Genomic DNA, 24,026 nt, shown 5'->3' on the forward strand with positions numbered 1-24,026 from the left:
TTGATTAACGTATTTGGTAAATTCAAGTGCTAAGACTGTAGAATGCGATATTTTGTGCATTATGACGTTTTGGGCTTAATGGGCCTAAACTGGGCCAATGGGCCAACATGCCCACTTTGGCTAAAATACGAGGTAAGTGTTTCCGAATACTTGGTGAACGCTAAAACGAGCATGAAACCCTAGCCATAGGCAATAATTACTGAAATACCCTTATGCATGCAAAATTACCATTATACCCCTAGATGTAAATTGACCATTATACCCTTAGGGTTTATTTTTTACTAAAAAGCGTGATGACCTGATTCTGTATGATGTATGCCATGATTGTGAATCTGTGCATGGGGACATGGGTTATATTATGGAGGAAGTGTCCTGGTGGCTATGCCACAAATTATCTGATCTGGTGGCTCTGCCACATATATCTGTTCTGGTGGCTCTGCCACGATTATCTGTATCTGGTGACTCTGTCACATTATCTGTTCTGGCAGCGATGCTACATATTTCTGTGGCGTGTAGCGGTTGGGTGGGTCGAGTAGTCTCCCCACATGGTGAAAGGCCGGTAAGGGGGTGCATGTGGTTGGTTATGGGTTGGGTTTTGCATATACATGAAATATCTGATCTAATCTGTTATGGGCCTATGGGCTTAATTCTGTATTCTGTTCTGGGCTAAGGCCGATTTATTCTGTTTTTGTGGGTTGAGCTGATATGAGCTATGGTTGGGTTAATTTTACACACTGAGTTTCCCCAAACTCATTCCCTACTTTCATCCATGTAGGTAATCCCCAACCATAGTGGGCTTGGAGCTGCGAGGGATTCGGAGTGGCCACTCATTCTGCACTATGGTTTTCTTTTGGTGAATTGGACTTCATTTTTCATTTACTTTGATGATTTGGGTTTTATTATGTAATAAGGCCGCTCTACTATCTTTTTATAGGTTTGGTTTGTATTTTATTATGATGAACTTAATTTATATTAACTATCAAAATGGGCTAGATCTAGGGTTCGTTTTCAAAAACATAAATTGATTTCAAAGTAACATGATCTCGAACAAGGCTTCTACTATGATAACGTTTCCCAAAATTAAATATGTTTTATTCTAAAATGAACATAATTACAATGGTAACCTAAAGGAATACACGATGTTAGAGTGTGGCAATGGCGGTGTGCATGTCTAGGATTGGATCCGAAAGAGCTTGGTACTTAAGCAGTCCGATGGACTCACCTCTTCTTTTCCGGTTTCCTACCTAGTGCACAGCTTCCATTCACTTTAACCCTTAATGAATTAATCCTTTGAACATCAAGTACGATTTTCTGGACTAAGAATGGAAAAATGTTTTAACGCTTTGATGTGGCACATCAGATCCGGTCATAACGTCTAGGCCGGGTTTGGGGTGTTATAGATTTGTTTCTATGAAAGGTTATGTGTATAAAGTGATAGGTTGGAAATGATGAAAATTTAAGTATTGAATAAAGCTATGTTTTAGCATGATTACATTCGGCTAATATATTGAAAAATGACCAAATGAATAGTGATTTGGGCATTGGTTAAACAAAAGGATTATATGAGTTTTATGTAGTGTATATATGTCTTACTTGGTTCAAATTTGATATTTGAGTAGTGTATAGCTTAGTCGTTAAATGATGAGTATAAGTTGATTGAGTTTTAAGCTTCGGTCAAATGAGAATATCACTTTTATTATATATATGTGAAATTTGACTTTTCTTATGGAAATGATTTGTGAAATTTTGTATGTATTTTAATGAATAGATTATTTGGTGTTCTTTGAAAATATATTTAAATTGTTATGTTATGGTCCGTAAAGAATTTAAATTAGTTATATATGTTAACATTTGATTGGTTTAAAAGTTTGAGCAAGTGTATGCATACGATTGTTCAGAATTTGTGTCTCGTCCGGTAATACCTCGTAGCCCCAATCCGGCGACGGATACGGGTTAGGGGTGTTACATATTAACATAATTTAGGGATTTTTACGGATCAAGATAAGTGAATAAATTGTTTGATTCAAAGTCAGAATAATAAGTGAAGTCTAGGTGGATTCTTTCCTGGGTATTGTATCTCTTATTGGTTTTCTTAAGTATTTTCCTAATTCGCTCTCTGTCGCATTCATAGTTAATTAGTTAGTTAATTTTAGATTAAAAAATCCCTTTAATTACAGGCTAAATAATAGAAAGATAGTTATTACTAGTTCTTTTAGTCCTTGTGGATACTATATTTCGACTCACTATAACTATACTATGATTCGATAGGTGCGCTTGCCTTCATCGAAATATTAGTTAGTTTCGTGACCCATCAGTGGTGTACTTGGTTTCTCCCATGTGGATAATTTGGGGAAACATCTAAGCTTGCCACTCCATCAAAGAGGGACTAAAGACACCTTTCAATAAATTATGGACAATATGTGTTAGAAATTGGTAGGATTGAAGGCTAAATTGCTTTTGCTAGCAGGTCTTATCACGCTAGCTAAAGTAGTGCTAGAAGCTATTCCTACTTACGTTATACAGTTGACAGTTATTCCAAAAGGTATTTGTTTTGATATGGTGAAGTTTATCCATAATTGTTTTTTGGGGCCACTTAGAGGAGAAAAGGGTGATAAATCTAGTCAAATGGGAAGATATATGTAATGATACAAAAAATGGGGATCTTGAATTCAAGAAGATTAATCATAAAAATGATGATTTCCTTATGAAAATTGGATTTAATATTGTTTAGAAGCCAGACCAATTATGGGTGCAGGTTCCCAGAATGATATATAAATGGGTAGGTAAACTACCACTTGTGTTATATGCAAGTAATGCATCTCGTTTATGGAAGGGAATTGTAGAGTGTAGGCCAATGTACGGGAAGGAATAGTGTGGAATGTAGGAAAAGGTCTTGATGTTGATTTTTAGAGAAACAATTGGGTTAAGTAGTGGGGTCGTCTGGTGAAAGTTTGTACACAAACTGACCATATACATGCTGCTCATGTTCTGGTTATAGATATGGTTTCATCGAGTGAGGATTGGAATTGGGATTTATTTAGACTTGTCATGCCACCACCAGTGGTGTCGACCATTTCATCTTAAAGGCCTTAAGAATGTGGATGACTTTTTTGGATGGGGTAAAGGTAAGAACTATAGAGTCACGGTTCACTCTACTGATGCTTCTATTTGTGGGATGAAAGAGTTGGAAGTGTAACAACCTATTTTCAGTGAAATCGGAACAGTGTTTTTCGGACCACAAATCTGAAGTTGAAAATTTTATTTTTTTTATTATTTTATTGTCTACAACATAATAGTAGTACTGTATAAAAACTTTACTAAGAAATTTTACCGTTTACATGCTTAATTTGATAAAAAGAGACTAAATCATGAAAAATGAAAAAGTTGAGTTCTAGTAGCTAAAAGTATTAAATAGCTATAGAACTTTGAAGTTGATGTCCTTATATGGTAATTAGACCAAAAATGTGTTAGTGGATTAGCATGGTGTAACAGCCCGATTTTAGTCAAATCAGAACAGTGGTTTTGGGACCACAAATTTGAGGTTAAAATAATTATTTTATTATTATTTTAATGTTTACAGCATGATAATATGATTGTGTAAAAATTTCGTTAAGAAATTTTATCGTTAGAATGCTCAATTTGATATAAAGGACTAAATCGCGTAAAGTGTAAAACTTGTGTTCTATTAGTTAATGGTATAGCTATAGAACCTTAAATTAGAGGCTCTTATGTGGTAAATAGCCTATTAATATGATAGTGGATGATAATGGCTTGGTAATTATGAAATTTGTAATAAATTTTAATGTTAATTTTGGTATTTGGAAATTAAATGTTAATTAAATAAAACAAAACAAAAATTTGTTTCATTATCATCTTCTTCAAGTGATTGTTAGGGAAAAAAGAAGCCATTTTCATCCTTTTCATTTGGCCAAGCTTGTTTGTGCAATTGGTGAGTGATTTTTGTCCCGTTTTTTAATGATTTCTATGTTTTTAAGATCGTTGCAGTCTAGCTAGCCTAGAGACTATTTTGCAAAATTGTTAAAGGTTTAGGGTTTTGCTGTTGATGAATACATGTGTATTTTGATATTTCATGGTAGAAAATATATACTTGTTGTTAGGTAAACAACATTTGTAAAGTGATTTTAGTAGAATTACCAATTAGGGATTAAATTGTGAAATGTGAAATTTTGTAGTTAAATTGTGAAATAAATGAAAAATATGGTCTACTAGGGACTTAATTGGAATTCGGCTAGCATTGGTATAGGTTGAATTGAATGAATTTGTATTTTTATGAGATAAGGACTAAATTGTAAAAATGTTGAAATATTTGGGGCAAAAATGTAAAGTTACCTTAATGTGTATTTTGGACTAAATTGAATAGAATGGTAATTAAATAAATTAATTTTTATAACATTTAGATCAAGAAAAGCGAAATTTGGATTTAGATCGGAGGAAAAACAAAGTATCAGACTAATCGACTTATTTCTTTGTTTTTGCAGTCGAGGTAAGTTCGTATGTTAATAAGTATTATTATAATTGTGTTTTAAATGCTTTAATATTGAATATATTGTGTATACAACATTGCGGATATGTTCGACAACGACTCGGCAACAAGAAATCCCGATTGAACCTTAGGAATATATTAGGATACAAATGACATGTCATTAGGGATTATATGATTTGGGTGTTGGTCTGTACGTCCTACCAGTGGCTGAGTTATCTGGCATGTGTTGTGGATGCTCATCAGGTTGTGTGAGCAGCACTGTGTAGTTTCGTCATGACCGCCAACTTGTGTGAGCAGACCCATTGATAGCTCGAGAGTGAGCATTATATGTGATATGAGATCGAGATAGCTTCGGCTATATATGTTGTACTTAGTGTGCGAGATTCCCAAGTATCCGATAGTATTCCAAATGGTTCAACGGGTATATCGAAGATATGAAATGGTGAGAAATAGATATATATCAGTACAAGTATGTACGAAAACTATATAAGCATTGAATCTATGGAAGTTGTGAATTCAAGTTTAATTTTGTGATTGAATATATGTTAACATTGTGATTAAATGTTTTGTAGTATGCTATGTTCATATTCTTGATTGGTAACTGAATGGTGTGCTTTTCTTATTATTTCATATGAGCTTACTAAGCTTTATAGCTTAAATTATTTATATTTCCATGTTTTACAGTGAAATCAAAGCTAGCTCAGATTTGAGAATCGTTGGAGATCTCATCACACTATCAAGCTATCACTTTGGTACTTTTGAATCTATGCATTTTGGCTATATGGCATGTATAGGAGCTTTGGTCATTTTGGTATATAGTTTGGTAATGAATTTAGTCATTTAGATTGGCTTGTAAAATGTTTAGTGTTTGGTTTTGTAACACCCCAAACCCGGCCTAGACGTTAAGGCCGAATCTGGTGATGTCACATGGAATGGAATTCAAAAACGAGTTTGTCGAGTTAAAACCATTCCAGTTAATTAGCCTTTATTTTAATTCGAAGTAAAGTGCACATTGTTCATTATGACTAAACCAAATCTTTTTAGCAGAAGCTTTTGGAAACGTTCATATTTTTTTGGAAAACTGTTAGTGTTGAAAGAAACCTTTTTTTTTAGCAAAATAGAGTTTTTACCATTTAGCCATTTTAAAACCGTAGAGAAGTTAAAAATCCAAAGTAAAAATCTAGAACAGTCCAAAGTCCCAAAATTTACATCAAACTACAAATAAGTATTAAAATCTAAAAATTTATGAGAATAGTCTAAAATTTACGTGTGGCCACTGTCGAGTCCTCCACTGCACTGATCCGTCAAGTTTGGGGATTACCTGTACAGATTAAACAGAAAGGGTGAGTTTTCGCAAACTCAATGTATAATCCCCACAGAAAACATGCATACAAAAACACATCGAAATACAGTCAAACAGAGGCTGGCCTGAGCCCATTACAGATTTGGTTTGGGCCTTAGCCCAATCAGATACAGTTTCAGATATTTATACTAAGGCCTTGGCCCATCTCAGATATAGTATGCACTAGCAGAAAAACAAAATCCTACCCACCAGCCTATACACACAATCTCCGTCCATCCCTACACACTATGTGGGGATTAAATCAACCCTCCCATCCCTACACATCATGCTGTACCAAAATGTAGCTGTAACACCCCAAACCCGGCCCAGACGTTATGGTCAAATCTGGCGCATCACATTGAAGCGTTTTAGCATAAACCTTATTTTCATTGAAAACCCTTCCTTAAAAAAATATATGAAACCTTAATAAACTTATTAAACTCTCTTTTCAATCACAAAAACCTGTTTATAACATATGATTTTATGAAAACCTATGAAAACCTGTCATTTTGAAATTTAGTTGCGGAAACGTAGTATAAAAAAAAACTAAGGTTTAGAAAATCCATGTTCAACTTCTCGTAATTACAGCGCATAAAATAATAACCCAAATAATAACAAAAAGTAAGCCTTATTACATTTCGGTCTAAAAAATACTTAATAAAATAAAGAACTTATATGCTTTTAAAAGAGAAACAAGTCAAGTTGTCTTGCTAGCTGGCCACCTAAAGTCCCTCCAAACATCGAACCTTCTACTGAGCATCACCTGAAAATAAAATAAAAGAGGAGGTAAGTTTTTGCAAACTCAGTGTGTACAACCCTCAATGAAAAACAAGCATTCAAAAATTATCATACATCAAACATGCAATGCAATCCCATCCCAATATTCCATTCGCTACACATCAGCTCCGTCCCCCGTCACATCATGTGGGGATATAAATATCAACCCACCCAACCGACACATCAATGTTAGCCCGATTGCGAAACTACCTACATTTTTACGTATTGGGCTTAGAAGCCGTCGGTGGATCCACGATTGTCAAGCAACCATGCGATCCTCATATACTTCCTCCGTTCTATACTTCCCAACCCATATGTAACCTAAGGAGAATATCATATGTATGCAGCAGATATGCGTATCACATCCATAAAATTTACATTCAACACCTAGGGGTATTTTGGTCATTTTCGCCCTTAGAGGATTTCGGTAATTTTCTCTTTAATACAGTTTACACTTACCTCGGCCCGTTAACAAATCTCGTGAGCTAAGATGAACGAATACTATGCACTAGGTAGTATTCCAAAGAAGAGGAGGTGAGTCATTAAGACCGCTTAAGTACCAAGCTCTCCCTAGATCTTATCCTAGACATGCATATACCCGTTGCTACACCTTAACCCTATGATTTGTCCATGGTCGCAATATATTAATTAAGTTTTATGTAGTTATCATATACTAAGCCCAAAACCCCTACATACATGTGTATGGCCCACTTGGCCCAATCTCATTTATATGGCCCATCGGCCTGATTCACATTCATATCGCCTATCAGGCCCAATTTCACATTTATATGGCCCATTAGGCCCAAATCACTTTTATATGGCCCGTTAGGCCCAAATCACCTTATATTCATGCTCACACACAAATTTTCTATCACATAGCATTAATTATCAAATTTTGCCTATTATGGGCCCAACAGCCCATCGGGCCCATTAAGACTATTCTGGCCCGATTGGCCAATTCACAGCCCAAGTCCATGGAGTCGCTCATGGGCCTAAGATAACCTATCGGTTTTCTCCTCATGAGTGTTTGCGCACTCGCAAGACTACCGTAGCCAAACTTTTGGCTTTTTGGCATTTCGGCTTTTCAGCATTTCGGCTTTTGCCGATCTACGTGTGTGTGCAGTGTATGTATACACCTGGTAAGCAAGCGTGCTACGATTCCCTTAGTCACCAACCTGCAAATGATATCACCCTCAATTAATCGCATGCTTAATACAATTTTACCCAAAAACCGAAACCTCACCTTAACCTTACCTTGAACACCAATCCCTAATAGCTTCTCATTGATTACGTACTTCTTAGATCTGCATTAATCTTACTTATTAAAAACAAATACCAGGTGACTCACATCCAACATAATTCACCCCCTTTTCTCACTTAAGATCATTCGGCCAACCTTAACCAAAAAGACAGGAATACTTACCAAAACTGCAAAACACCTTAAGAGCAATTCAGCAGAGAGCTACAATCCGAGATCCAATACTAATTCCATACCAGAGTTTATTAGAAAGAATGAGGGAGGGAAGTACTCGGTATTAACAATACTAACTGAAAAAGAGATAAGGTACTTACACTAAAAGAGTAATCAGCCCAAGGGAGATTCGACTTTTCAGCTTTCAAACTAATATGGTGAATAAGGTTTATTTGGCACAAATTAGAGAAGAAGGGTAGAAGAAGGAATCGGCTAACCCAAAGGGTAAATCAAAAGAGATCTGAGGAGAGAAAGAATGGAAAAAGAATCAGCTAGCAAAGATGGAAAAGCCAATCGGCACTTAAAGAAAGAAATGAAAAATTTGGCATTAGCCTAGGATCCCAAACTCAGCACATATTTATAGCCTCTAGCCAACTGCTTAACCCTCAATTCCCAATCCAGCTCCATCACTTCCCCCTTCTTAACTCCTCGTTTTTCTCACTGATAACTCCCCAATCTATGTCCTAAATTTTCTCTTTTGAACACTCCCCTTATTGTCTATCTTCACGCCACTTCCAACCTTCTCAAAGGCTAAAATTAAACTTCTAAAAATACTAAGCTAGGATTTGAACCTCGAATCTCCTTGCTAGCCACAAAGCCACCTCTCTACACCCTAAATGGCGTCGCTTAGCCACTTCACAACAATGCTTTTTTGATGCCATTTTCCCCTATTTTTATTTAAAAGCCCAACTACTCCCAACCCTGGTTCCTTTAATAATTAAATTAAAATTCCTCAGCCACAAAACTCGAACCCAAAACTTCTCCAACAAACCTGACACTTCAAATTCCTTAAACCCTTAAAGCCAACATGTCTTTTGTCATTTTCTTGCTCACTTAAAAATTTTATGAAACCCAAAACCCAAACCACTCCCACGCTCGCGCAGGGATTCGAACTCCAGACCTCCAACACACCAACACACATCTTAACCACCAGACCAGCAGGCCCATTCTGATATGTTTTACAACCAACCAATCAAAAGCCTTTTGATCAAGGTCAAGGCTTTGTTTAGAAAAATATCAAAATTTTTCCCAAGACAAGGCTTGAACTTGAGACCTCCTACACATACCCAGGACACTTAACCAATGAAGCAGTCAGATATTTGTGTCAATAATTGCAGAAGCAAAAATATAAAATTTAGGGTGTTACAGGTTTTGTATATAGCCATGAGAGTTGGCTTATTTTGGTTGATTTAGTTGTGTATATATATGTAAATGGCCTTTTTCATGTGTGGTAATTACTATGCAAATGATTATAGTAAATTGTTGATATTTGAGAATTTGTATGCTTATGAATTTAGGCAAAATGATGCATAATTGGAAGTGTCCACATTGATGATTTGTGAAAGTGAGGTTTGGTATGAAATTGAATGGCATATTGTGGTATTTGTATGCCTTATATATGTTGGTATTAAAATGGCATGAATTAAGCTTATTTGAGATTGGATAAATGCCTATTTATGTCATCTTTGGTGCCATTTGGTTTGGTGTAGGTGTATGCAAATTTGGGTGGCATGATAGCTTGGTAAATAGCCTATTTTTGTCCACACGGGCAAAGATACGGGTGTGTGTCTCAGCCGTGTGTGACACACGGTCAGGTTACATAACCGTGTGTCCCTTGGTGTTGATTTAGAAATCAGGTCAGTATGCTCCACATGGCCTAACACAAGGGTGTGTGACTTGGCCGTGCAGCATAAGTTAGTATACCCTACAGGTTTGGCACGGCCTAGCATACAGGCATGTGAGGTCATTTTGAAGGGCACACGGGCGTGCGGTTGGCTATGTGACCCAAGTCAGAGAGTTACACGGGGTAGAACACACTCATGTGGTCCCATTTCGAATGTCCGGACGACCTGTGACACGAGCGTGTCTTTGGCCGTGTGAGACACATCGCCCGGCCACACGACGTGTGTCCCCTGTAGTTTGTAAAATTTTCTAAGATTTCTAGAAATTTCATAAGTTATCGGTTTAGTCCCAAATCACCCCAAATGCATGTTTAGGGCCTCGTAGGCTTGTATTAAGGACATGTGAATGATGTTAAATGATGATTACATGATATTTGAAACTGCATGTGAAATGCATGTTTAATTGTATAATATATCCGGTAATGCTCTATAACCCTATTCCGGCGTTGAATATGGGTAAGGGGTGTTACACATGGTTTGGCATTATTGAAATTTTGGTTAATTTTTAAGGTTAATTTGGATAATTAGTAATTAAATTTAAAATTAAATAAAATAAAAACAAGCTTTTATCTTTATTCTTCAACTTCAACCAAATGTTAGGGTTTGGGAAGCCATTGTTGAGCTTTAAATTCGACAACTTCTCCTTGCTTGATTGTAAGTGATTTTTATCTCGTTTTTAATGATTTATATGTTTTCGGGATAGTTGTAGCTTAATCTAGCCAGCTCGAGGATTAATTTATGAAACTGTTAAAGTATTAGAGTTTTTGAATGAATGAACATAGGTTGTTTTTTATGTTTAATGGAAGAAAATAGATACTTGTTGCTAGATAAACAATTTTTGTGAAGAGTTTTTGATGAAATTGTCAAATAGGGACTAAATTGAAAAATAAAAATTTTTACATGGTAAAATTATAAAATAAATTAAATATAGGGCTTGCTAGGGACCTAATTAATATTCAAATATATAGGTTGTGGTGAAATTGCATAAAATTTCCATTTTTATGAGCGAAGGTCTAAATTGTAAGAAATTAATAGTATAGGGGCAAAATGGTAATTTTTTCAAAATTTGATTTTGGGTTATATTGAATAAATTACTTACTGAATTGAGCTAAATTTATCTGAATAGATTAAGACATACCTCGTACAACTTTAGATCGGGGCAAAGATAAAGTCTCGAATTAGTCACCTCCATATCTATATGTAGTTGTCGAGGTAAATATGTGTGATTAAAATGTCTTTATATGTATTATATTGATTTCTACATGAATTATGAATGGCCATATGTAACAACCCTTACCCGTATCTGACGCCGGGATAAGGTTCGAGGCATTACCGGACTTAATGTAAACTAACATACAATGTCAAGCCATAAAATTTCATCCAAATTTAAAACTTTTCAATCACATGCAAATTGTCATTTATAAAGGCCTAAGAGGCCTCAAAACATACGTTGGGAGTGGTTTGGGACTAAACCGAAAACTTTCAGAACTTCTACAACACTTTGAAGATTCTCATACTTTGGAGTGCCACACGTTTGTGTGGGTAGGCAGTGTGGTCACACACGCCCGTGTCCTCAGCCTGTGTAACTCTCTGACTGTGATGTCATCAACAAAATAAGGTCACACAGCCACGTCACACGACTGTGTGCTTCGGCCGTGTGGAGAATTAAATTCTTGAAATTAAGTGCAAACTTCACACGGCCTAGGCACAAGCCCATATCCTGAGGTCGTGTTCTCCACACAGTTGTGTCTCTTCCTGTGTGTTAACTACTGGGCATTCTATTTGCATTAATTAGGATGCAGGAGACACATGGCTGGATCACACTCCCATAGAGCGGACTGTGTGTCACACACGACCTAGACACATGCCCGTGTGTCTAACCATGTGGACAATTTCTAGGTTATTTTCCAAGCCATTTGCCACCCTTAATCACTCACATACTTACACTCACTTCATAGCATGCAACATGGCACATTTGATTACTCAAGCATTCACATTCATGGTTAAATTATGACTTGGTAATGTCCACATATCACCTATTCAAGCTATCATGCTTTCATATGGCATTCCACACCAATTTTATATTTGTCTATCATCTCTACTAACCTTTTTTCTTTTTTTAAGTTACACACTTGCATCACCTTTATTGTCATGCACATTAATTCATATTTCATACACCAAGCATACATGCCATCCATCACACTCATTAACCATAAGCAACCATGACCACATTAAAGCCTAAGCACATTGGCATGAATGCACCAATACCTAGGGTTACAACCCAAATAATCAATATGTAACACCCCTTGCCCGTATCCCTCGCTGGAACAGGGTTCGAGGTGTTGCCCGACTTAAACTCGGTCAATCACACAAAAACAGTGCCGAAAAATTTCAATCAATTTAAAACTTTTCTTTACACATGCAATCTGTCCCATAAATGGGCTTATGAGGCCCAAAACATCACTAGCCAACACCTTTGGCTAAATTATAATATCACATACTCAACATTAAAACCCTATACATGCCATAGACTCGAAATACTAGGATTTACTTACACCAATAGCGTGAGCTCAATAGTGTGATAATATCTCTGGTGAACTGCAACCTGAGCAGGTAACCGAAGTCAACAATCTATAAAACAGAGGAATGTAACAACGGAGTAAGATTTCATAAGCTTAGTAAGTCTTAAGCAATGCAAACAAATAAACGCAATTATACTTCGATTATTCAATTTCTTAAGTGGCCATATTCTAGGTATATTGCCATCTGGCCGAATACACACAAACACATAATGCACGTTCAGCATTCTTATCACACTTAATCTGAATTCGTATAACATAATTAAATCGAATACTTTCACATACTTTCACACCCTGACCCGGTGTATCATGATCATAGTTATAGTTATAACATTTATTCACGTATGTATCACAATGCACGCTTATGATTCATTGCAGATCAAACTCACATATGAGTACATAACGCGTACCTGGCCCACTTAACGTACTGAATGTATTCATTTGTCAACCTAACACGAGGTACCTTAGTCATGGAATTTTCTCAAATCCCCGACATTTCGCCTGTTAGGCTCGAGGTCCGATATCAGTTCACCAGCATTATAGCCTGCTAGGCTCGAAGGCCCGAATAGTATTTCACCGGCATTATAGTTTGCTAAGCTCAAAGGCCCGAATAATCAAGTCAACAAGTTCCATATAACATATTCATATCAATTAATTACTAACATCATTCGAACGTATATAATTATACATCTCAAACACTTTTCTTTCATCTCATTTTCACACTTAGCATTTGATAGCTTATGCATAACATTTCACTCACGTTCATTTCAAACTTATCATTCGATTATAAAAGCATATTGCATTTTTACCAACATGTTATACTTGCCATTAGGCCATATAAGCATGATACAATACACTATCATTTCATCTTTAGCATTCGGCTAAACCCTTATCTTACAAGGAACACTGAATTCACATAACATATCAATTCACTGGCATTACGCCTGCTAGGCACAAAGGCCTAAATACATATCACTGGCACGAAGCTTGCTAGTTACGAAGGCCCGAATACACATCACCGGCACGAAGCCTGCTAGGCACAAAGGCCCGAATACACATCATCGGCACTAAGCCCGCTAGGCACGGCGTCGAATACACATCACCAGGCACTAAGCTCGCTAGGCACGAAGGCGAATATAATACCAAAGACTAGGCTCGGGATTTATCCCGAATATAATACCAACACGAAGCCTGCAGGATTTAACCCGAATACACATCAAATATCATGCATATTTAATCATATATTAATACATCTCATTCAACATATCACATTCGTAGTCATTTGCAACATTCGGGTATAAGCTCCATATGAACACCATCGTTTACATTTCGGTTCAAAAGTCATTCATAAATATCACATATCCATTTCACCATTCAAACTTAACCCATAGTGACCATTCGACTATAAGTCATATACATAAATTATTTATCGCACAACTTAATTCAAGTAGAACCAAAAGGTCACGATTCATCTAATATATACATATTGCTCACTGATTCACAAACAACCTTTCAAATTAGCAATTATAAGATGGTTCCGCACATAGCCCATCCTTATCGATAATTTACGATGGTTTTACCCTTACTCACATATATGTCGTAGGCATTTTTACCTATGCTTCACAATTCACATTTATGATTCAATTCCAATCGATTTAACATGCATAAGTACATATCATATACCTTAATAATTTACTTTACGGAACGAATCCACATATCGTATTAGCCCATAGTCTTATAGCACCACACTTTTAATAGTTTACCTCATCGAAGTTCACATTTAATCACTTTAGTGCCAAGCCATATTCGGCTACCACAAAGGACTAATAATAATAATTATATACACATCATGGTTTCCTTTAGGTATTTAATAATCACAAACCATGATATCTCCACCAGCACATATACGGCACAGTTTATTCATTGTCACACTCATTTAGTGCATCAAATTTCCAAATCCAATTCAACTAAACCATAATAGCCATAATCGGCTTATAGCCTTAAATCATTACATATTCGGCACATTAACTAAATAAAATTTACATTCCCCTTTCCATATTAATTTAACTCTTAGGCATATAAAAAGGAATCAAGCTTAAACGCTTAATAACTTACCTTGAATGTTGCCGAACGATTACAACGGCTATTCGATTACTTTCTCTTTTCCCTTATCCGTATTTTGCCCCTCTATGCTCTTGAGCTTAAATTCAAAGATTTTAAACTAGTCATTATTCGACTATTTGAGCATCACTTTCAAAATATAATATATACATATATATATATATTCGACTTTCACACCTACTGATCATAGTAAGCTTATAAGAAATCAATAAGCAACTCATTAACAAATTTTTGTCAATGTTTACCACATAATCATAATTTCACTGCAAGCTGTCTTCCTGAGAAACAGTCACTAAATCATTTATAACTGGAGGTACGAAACTCAAAATCAAGTCCCGTTAATTTTCCCTGAAGATAGACTCATATATCTTTCATCTGCAAAATTTTCAGAATTTTTGGTTTGGCCAATCAATACCAGATTTTTCTTAAAATTTCCCCTGTTTCACTGTTTGACTAATCTGACCACTCCTCACTACGAATCAAATTTCTCATTGTACAGAATTAAAAATATGTTATTGTTTATTTAATGTGAAACTAGACTCACTAAGGAGTCTAAGCATATAAATTTCATCTTATGAAAATTTTTGTACAATTTATAATGATTTTATAAAGACAGAACAGAGGATCTAGAAGTCATTCTGACCCTGTCCCACATCACTTCAAATATCTCATTATCGGAAATTATTTTGCTTACACGGTTTGTTTTATAAGAAACTAGACTCATTAAGATTTAATTACATAATTTATTCAGCTTCTAACTCATCTCCCACAATTTATGGTGATTTTCCAAAATCACATTACTGCTGCTGTCCCAAACAGATTTATTACCAAATCACTCTTTCACACATACCTTGCATGCATGTTATTTAAACATGCATATCACCAATCAATCATCACATATCTATAATTTTACTTAAGCATAATCTTCATTTCATCATTTTAAAGCACAACATGTTAGCCGATTTTTCTCTTAGTATCTAAGGCACATGCATGCTCATTTGCTTGGCTCAACTTCACCTATCTTCCATTTTTCATCAAAAGGACATGAAACAACAACCATTTCCGTCATTTTAATTCATGACCGAATGCTCACAACACAACCAAAAATCAAAATATGCTTCATGAGTTAAGGTAGAATCAAGAAGAACTCATGAACATCAAGATAGAAGCAAACTACCATGAACTTACCTTGGATTTTTCTTCCCCAAGTGACCGAACATTCAAGAGCTCTTTTCCTTTCCTGTCTCTTCTATTTTCAGCTTTCATGAACAAGAATGAACAAAAATCTTCCTTTTCTTCCTTTTTGTTATTCTATTACTAAACATTTTATGACACAAAATAACATATATTATTTGTGCCATACTTAGGCCATAACTTCAATAAAAAAATTTGCACATGTTGTCTACCATTAACACCATGGCCGGCCACTACACATAAAATGGGGAGTTTGACATGCAAATCCTCCTATTTTGCACTACTATTTATTATGCCACTACATATTAGCCTATAGCATTTTCAAAAATTTTCACATAGGTCCTATTTCATAATTTCACTCACAAATGGCAGAATCAAAGCATGGGATTTTCACACATGCACTTTCACATGAAATAAACACAAAATATAACATTTGATTATTTTTGGGACTCGATTTTGTGATCCCGAAACCACTTTCCGACTAGGGCCAAATTAGGGCTGTCACAACTCTCCCCCCTTAGGAATTTTCATCCCCGAAAATCTTACCAGAAGAAATAGTTTCCACTCTAAAAACGTTTTAGCAAAATTCTCGGAATCACAATTTTCCATTCTTCACATGTATCTCCTTTTACCAAAAAATCCGGAACTTTGGTCTACACCAACAGATCACATTATAGATACTTTAGTCACTTCATCAAATAAAACATTGCACATGCAAACCCCATCTTACTGATCTTTTCTCATCAAATGATAAATCATAATCCAATAAGATTTCTCTCTTAGAAAATAATAAAATTTTTGATTCAATATGGATAGAAATTCTATTTCACAACCACTTCTATAATACCACTGATTTCTTTTATTCCATATACTTGTATAATCTATTACAACCCAGATAAACAAACATTTCACAATCAGAGTTCATATGAAGATCCTTTACATAACCATTAATCCTTTACATAACCATTAATCCATCTGTATACTTATTCCATATCAGAACAATAATAACATTAATGAAATCTTATATGTCCAGATATCCAAAATCAAATAATCATTACTCGAACTCATTTTGAACTATCACATCTCATATACTTTTATAAGATGGAATACCATTCAATAGAAACAGAAGAATAACATCGTATGAATTTATCCTTGAATTTATTCCGATCATACTACAATGAAATCTTATAATAATAACACTGATAAGGGGGTGGGGTCATTAAGCCTCGAATGGAACTTTCATATTTATATACACAGATAACTTTATCACTCATCATAATATTACGCACATTGATTCAAACATTTCAAATTTCCAATTCGTTACAGATACAATTTCACATATCTCAGTAATACACGCAACTTTATTTCAAGTGAATATTAGAAAAACATAAGTGAATTTATCACAATTCACACTTTCATTTCTCTTACTCAAATTACCAATAATGTCTTATCAAGTTTCCACATTTAGTATTGATCACTTGTCAATATTTATCAAATCGGAAAACGTCTTACGGTTTTGAGTACATCGCTTACTTGATGCCATAGTCCAACTATGGTCTTATACTAGTTCTGCTCTGCCCGTGCTGATGCCTATTCCCGATAGGTCTTACACTAGCACTCACTGGGCTGTGCCGATGCCTATCCCAAATAGGTCTTACGCTTAGCACAAGTCGAGCTGATGGAAAGTCCCTGACGGGTCTTACATTAGTTCATCTGTCTCATGTATTGCCATGGTCCAACCATGATCTTTTCCGTCAATTCATTAGTGAACAATCGTACTCATTCCCTTTCAATTCCGTCATATCACAAATATATCACAATCAGTTCAATAGCATTTTCGGATCAATTAATAATAGCTCGGTTGGAACACATCATTACCTGAGCAAAACAATTTATAAGAGCCGGGAGATATCACACTATCACGCTTTACTTATGGCATGTACTTCTAGACTCTTATACTTGCTATGTTAGTCCAAGAACCGACTAAACCATAGCTCTGATACCACTAAATGTAACACCCCTCGCCCGTATCCCTCGCTGGAACAGGGTTCGAGGTGTTGCCCGACTTAAACTCAGTCAATCACACAAAAACAGTGCCGAAAAATTTCAATCAATTTAAAACTTTTCTTTTCACATGCAATCTGTCCCATATATGGGCTTACGAGGCCCAAAACATCACTAGCCAACACCTTTGGCTAAATTATAATATCACATACTCAACATTAAAACCCTATACATGCCATAGACTCGAAATACAAGGATTTACTTACACCAATAGCGTGAGCTCGACAGTGTGATAATATCTACCGAAGTCAACAATCTATAAAACAGAGGAATGTAACAACAGAGTAAGCTTTCATAAGCTTAGTAAGTCTTAAGTAATGCAAACAAATAAACGCAATTATACTTCGATTATTCAATTTCTTAAGTGGCCATATTCTAGGTATATTGCCATCCGGCGAATACACACAAACACATAATGCACGCTCAAGATTCTTATCACACTTAATCAATTCAGTATAACATAATTAAATCGAATACTTTCACATACTTTCACACCTCGACCGGTGTATCATGATCATAGATATAGTTATAACATTTATTCACGTATGTATCACAATGCACGCTTATGATTCATTGCGATCAAACTCACATATGAGTACATAATGCGTACCTTGCCCACTTAACGTACTGAATGTATTCATTTGTCAACCTAACATGAGGTACCTTAGTCATGGACTTTTCTCAAATCACCGGCATTTCACCTGTTAGGCTCGAGGTCCGATATCGGTTCACCAAGCATTATAGCTCTGCTAGGCTCGAAGGCCGAATAGTATCTCACCGCATTATAGTTTGCTAAGCTCAAAGGCACGAATAATCAAGTCAACAAGTTCCATATAACATATTCATATCAATTAATTACTAACATCATTCAAACGTATATAATTATACATCTCAAACACTTTTCTTTCATCTCATTTTCACACTTAGCATTTGATAGCTTATGCATAACATTTCACTCACGTTCATTTCAAACTTATCATTCGATTATAAAAGCATATTGCATTTTTACCAACATGTTATACTTGCCATTAGGCCATATAAGCATGATATAATACATTATCATTTCATCTTTAACATTCGGCTAAACTCTTATCTTACAAGGAACACCGAATTCACATAACATATCGTTTCATCGGCATTACGCCTGTTAGGCACGAAGGCCCGAATACACATCACTGGCACGAAGCCTGCTAGGCACGAAGGCCCGAATACACATCACCGGCACTAAGCCTGCTAGGCACGAAGGCTCGAATACAAATCATCGGCACTAAGCCTGCTAGGCACGAAGGCCCGAATATAATACCAGCACTAGGCCTGCGGGATTTATCCTGGATATAATACCAGACGAAGCTCAAGGATTGAACCGAATACACATCAAATATCATGCATATTTAATCATATATTAATACATCTCATTCAACATATCACATTCAGTAGTCATTTGCAACATTCGGTATAAGCTCCATATGAACACCATCGTTTACATTTCGGTTCAAAAGTCATTCATAAATATCACATATCCATTTCACCATTCAAACTTAACCCATAGTGACCATTCGACTATAAGTCATATACATAAATTATTTATCGCACAACTTAATTCAAGTAGAACCAAAAGGTCACGATTCATCTAATATATACATATTGCTCACTGATTCGCACACAACCTTTCAAATTAGCAATTATAAGATGGTTCCGCACATAGCCCATCCTTATCGATAATTTACGATGGTTTTACCCTTACTCACATATATGTCATAGGCATTTTTACCTATGCTTCGCAATTCACATTCATGATTCAATTCCAATCGATTTAACATGCATAAGTACATATCACATACCTTAGCAATTTACTTTACGGAACGAATCCACATATCGTATTAGCCCATAGTCTTATAGCACCACACTTTTAATAGTTTACCTCATCGAAGTTCACATTTAATCACTTTAGTGCCAAGCCATATTCGGCTACCACAAATGACTAATAATAATAATTTTATACACATCACGATTTCCTTTTGGTATTTAATAATCACAAATCGTGATATCTCCACTAGCACATACACGGCACAGTTTATTCATTGTAACACTCATTTAGTGCATCAAATTTCCAAATCCAATTCAACTAAAGCATAATAGCCATAATCGGCTTATAGCCTTAAATCATTACATATTCGGCACATTAACTAAATAAAATTTTCATTCCCTTTTCCATATTAATTTAACTCTTAGGCATATAAAAAGGAATCAAGCTTAAACACTTAAGAACTTACCTTGAATGTTACCGAACGATTACAATGGCTATTCGATTACTTTCTCTTTTCCCTTATCCGAATTTTGCCCCTCTATGCTCTTGAGCTTAAATTCAAAGATTTTAAACTAGTCATTATTCGACTATTCGAGCATCACTTTGAAAATATAATATATACATATATATATATTCGACTTTCACACCTACTGATCATAGTAAGCTTATAAGAAATCAATAAGCAACTCATTAACAATTTTTTGTCAATGTTTACCACATAATCATAATTTCACTACAAGCAGTCTTCCTGAGCAATAGTCACTATATCATTTATAATTGGAGCTACGAAACTCAAAATCAAGTGTCGTTAATTTTTCCTGAAGACAGACTCATATATATTTCATCAATAGAATTTTCAGAATTTTTGGTTTGGCCAATCAATACCAGATTTTTCTTAAAATTTCCCCTATTTCACTGTTTGACTAATCTGACCACTCCTCACTACGAATCAAATTTCTCATTGTACAGAATTAAAAAAATTTTATCGTTTATTTAATTTGAAACTAGACTCACTAAGGAGTCTAAGCATATAAATTGCATCTTATGAAAATTTTTGTACAATTTATACTGATTTTATAAAGACAGAACAGAGGATCTAGAAGTCATTCTGACCCTGTCCCACATCACTTCAAATATCTCATTATCGAAAATTATTTTGCTTACACGGTTTGTTTTATAAGAAACTAGACTCATTAAGATTTAATTACATAATTTATTCAGCTTCTAACTCATCTCCCACAATTTATGGTGATTTTCCAAAATCACATTACTGCTGCTGTCCCAAACAGATTTATTACCAAATCACTCTTTCACACATACCTTGCATGCATGTTATTTAAACATGCATATCACCAATCAATCATCACATATCTATAATTTTACTTAAGCATAATCTTCATTTCATCATTTTAAAGCACAACATGTTAGCCGATTTTTCCCTTAGCATCTAAGGCACATGCATGCTCATTTGCTTGGCTCAACTTCACCTATCTTCCATTTTTCATCAAAAGGACATGAAACAACAACCATTTCCGTCATTTTAATTCATGACCGAATGCTCACAACACAACCAAAAATCAAAATATGCTTCATGAGTTAAGGTAGAATCAAGAAGAACTCATGAACATCAAGATAGAAGCAAACTACCATGAACTTACCTTGGATTTTTCTTCCCCAAGTGACTGAACATTCAAGAGCTCTTTTCCTCTCCTTTCTCTTCTATTTTCAGCTTTCATGAACAAGAATGAACAAAAATCTTCCTTTTCTTCCTTTTTGTTATTCTATTACTAAACATTTTATGACACAAAATAACATATATTATTTGTGCCATACTTATGCCATAACTTCAATAAAAAAATTTGCACATGTTGTCTACCATTAACACCATGGCCAGCCACTACACATAAAATGGGGAGTTTGACATGCAAATCCTCCTATTTTGCACTACTATTTATTATGCCACTACATATTAGCCTATAGCATTTTCAAAAATTTTCACATAGGTCCTATTTCATAATTTCACTCACAAATGGCAGAATCAAAGCATGGGATTTTCACACATGCACTTTCACATGAAATAAACACATAATATAACATTTGATTATTTTTGGGATCGGTTTTGTGATCCCGAAACCACTTTCCGACTAGGGCCAAATTAGGGCTGTCACACAATATGAACCATATCACATGGCCATATACAAAATAAATCCAATATTACCATAAGCTAACACATTTGGCTAATCAGTATGACACATAACAAATAGACCAAGTCCCTATACATGGCATACTCAAAATGTTGAGACTAACTATAACCAAATATCCAGTTGATAGTGTGATTGAGCCTTCGACGTCCTTCAATCCCTGAGCTAGCTTGGCGATACTATAAGAAAATGGAAAAGAGAGGGGAGTAAGCATAAAGCTTAGTAAGTTCACATGTTAATAAATAGCAACATAATCATATAAATAAATACCAATGACATAACATAGTTTACTTATGTGTTATCATAAATTCATAGGCTTAAATTACACAATTCCAATCTTACCACAAGTTCATCACATACTGAGCTCATTCATATAGGTTTTTCATACATCATTGTACCAACTCGTAACACATTGTCACATTTCCTCATCATTGACTTACTAGTCGAATAACTCACAGGTTTACCCATTGAACACTTGGAATACTATCGGATACATGGAAGACTTGCACATAGTGCTTCAAACGTAACCACATGCTACCACATATCACAATCACACATTGCTTGCTCTCGAGCTAATCATGGGCCTACTCACACAAGCTGACAGGTACCCGCAACACATGCCAGGCTACCCAGCCACCGGTAAAACGTACAAGACTAGCACCCGGATTCACATAATCACATCTACACATAATCTCATGAGCTCATAATCAAATAGTTCCTTGTGACATGTCACATTGTATCCTAAATTTTTCCTAAGGTTCAAATGGGATTTTCTCGATAATGCATATTCGTCGAGCTCGTTCACAAAGTCATGCTCATAGGCAGTAAAGTTGTTCATAAACACGTCATAATAATTAAACATAGAGATTCATACATAAATAAAACACTCAAACATGATAGACCATTGCATTATTTACACATGAACTTACCCCGGTACAAAATATGGACAATTAATTCGATTTAGTCCAAAATCTTGTTCTTTTCCCTGTTTAGGTTCGGACTCTGTTTTTCGTGACCTATAATAACAAATTTAGCTCATTTAATCATCACATTATTCAAATCAGTCCAAAAACTATATTTAGGTAAAATTATAGTTTTACCCCTAAACTTTCACATATTTACAAATTAGTCCCTAGGCTCATAAAATGGAATGTGTTCATTTTCTTTGTTATCCAAACCTAGTCAAACCTATTCCATGCTCATATTAGCTCATGTTTTCCTTTATTTCACATTTTACTACTCATTTTTATACCTTTTTTACAAACAAGTCCTTTCCATGCATTTCTATAAATAACCACTTAGTAAAAAATGTTAAACACACATCAAACTTTCATATTCTTCCATTAGACATCAAAATAAAAACATGTCACACATGGATCAAATTTCATACACAAACCCTAGCTCAAAATATGGCTAAAAATGGATAAATCATGCCTTATGGACTTCAAAAATGCAAAGAACATAAAAAAAGGGGCTAGTGAGCATTTAAAATCAAGCTTGAAAAGTTGAAAAACCCTAGCTACGAAGAGCTTGAGAATTTCGGCTATGGCATGGAGAAGATGAGAAAATTTTGCTTGATTCTTCCCTTTTTACTATTTTATTAACCAAATGACCAAAATGCCCTTTTCACTAAACTTTCAAATTTTATCCATGCATGCCCATTTTTGTCCATAAAAATAGAAATTGGGAAAATTTCTATTTAAGGACCTCTAATTAATAATCCAAAGCTATTTCATACTAAAAGCTTCTAGAAACACATACTTTTCCATTTATTTAATTTAGTCCCTAAAGTTAAATTGGACACTTTACTCATAAAATTTCTTCATGAAATTTTCACACAAGCATGGAATCATATCATAGAACTTGTAATTATCATAAAATATTTATTTCTATTTCAAATTTGTGGTCTCAAAACCATTGTTTCGACTAGGCTCTAATTCAGAATTTTACACCATATGTATATACGATTGCATATCCATTGACATACGATGATTATCGAGCCTTATTTGAACCTTAGGAATTCATAGGATACGAATGACATGTCATTAGGGTTTACATGATTCGGGTGTTGGTCTTAAATGTCCTACTGATGGCTGAGGTCGGGCATGTGTTGCGGATACTCCACAGCTTGTGTGAGTAGGCCATATTCACATCTCATGTGAGCATTCTGATTCACAGCTCGTGTGAGCATACATGTACATGATTTGAAGGATTATAGTTATATGACTTAGCACACTATGTGTGAGCTATCTTGGGTATCCAACGATATTCTAAGTGATTCAAT

This window comes from Gossypium arboreum, chromosome 1 (genome assembly GCF_025698485.1).
Source record: "Gossypium arboreum isolate Shixiya-1 chromosome 1, ASM2569848v2, whole genome shotgun sequence".
Lineage (NCBI taxonomy): Eukaryota > Viridiplantae > Streptophyta > Magnoliopsida > Malvales > Malvaceae > Gossypium > Gossypium arboreum.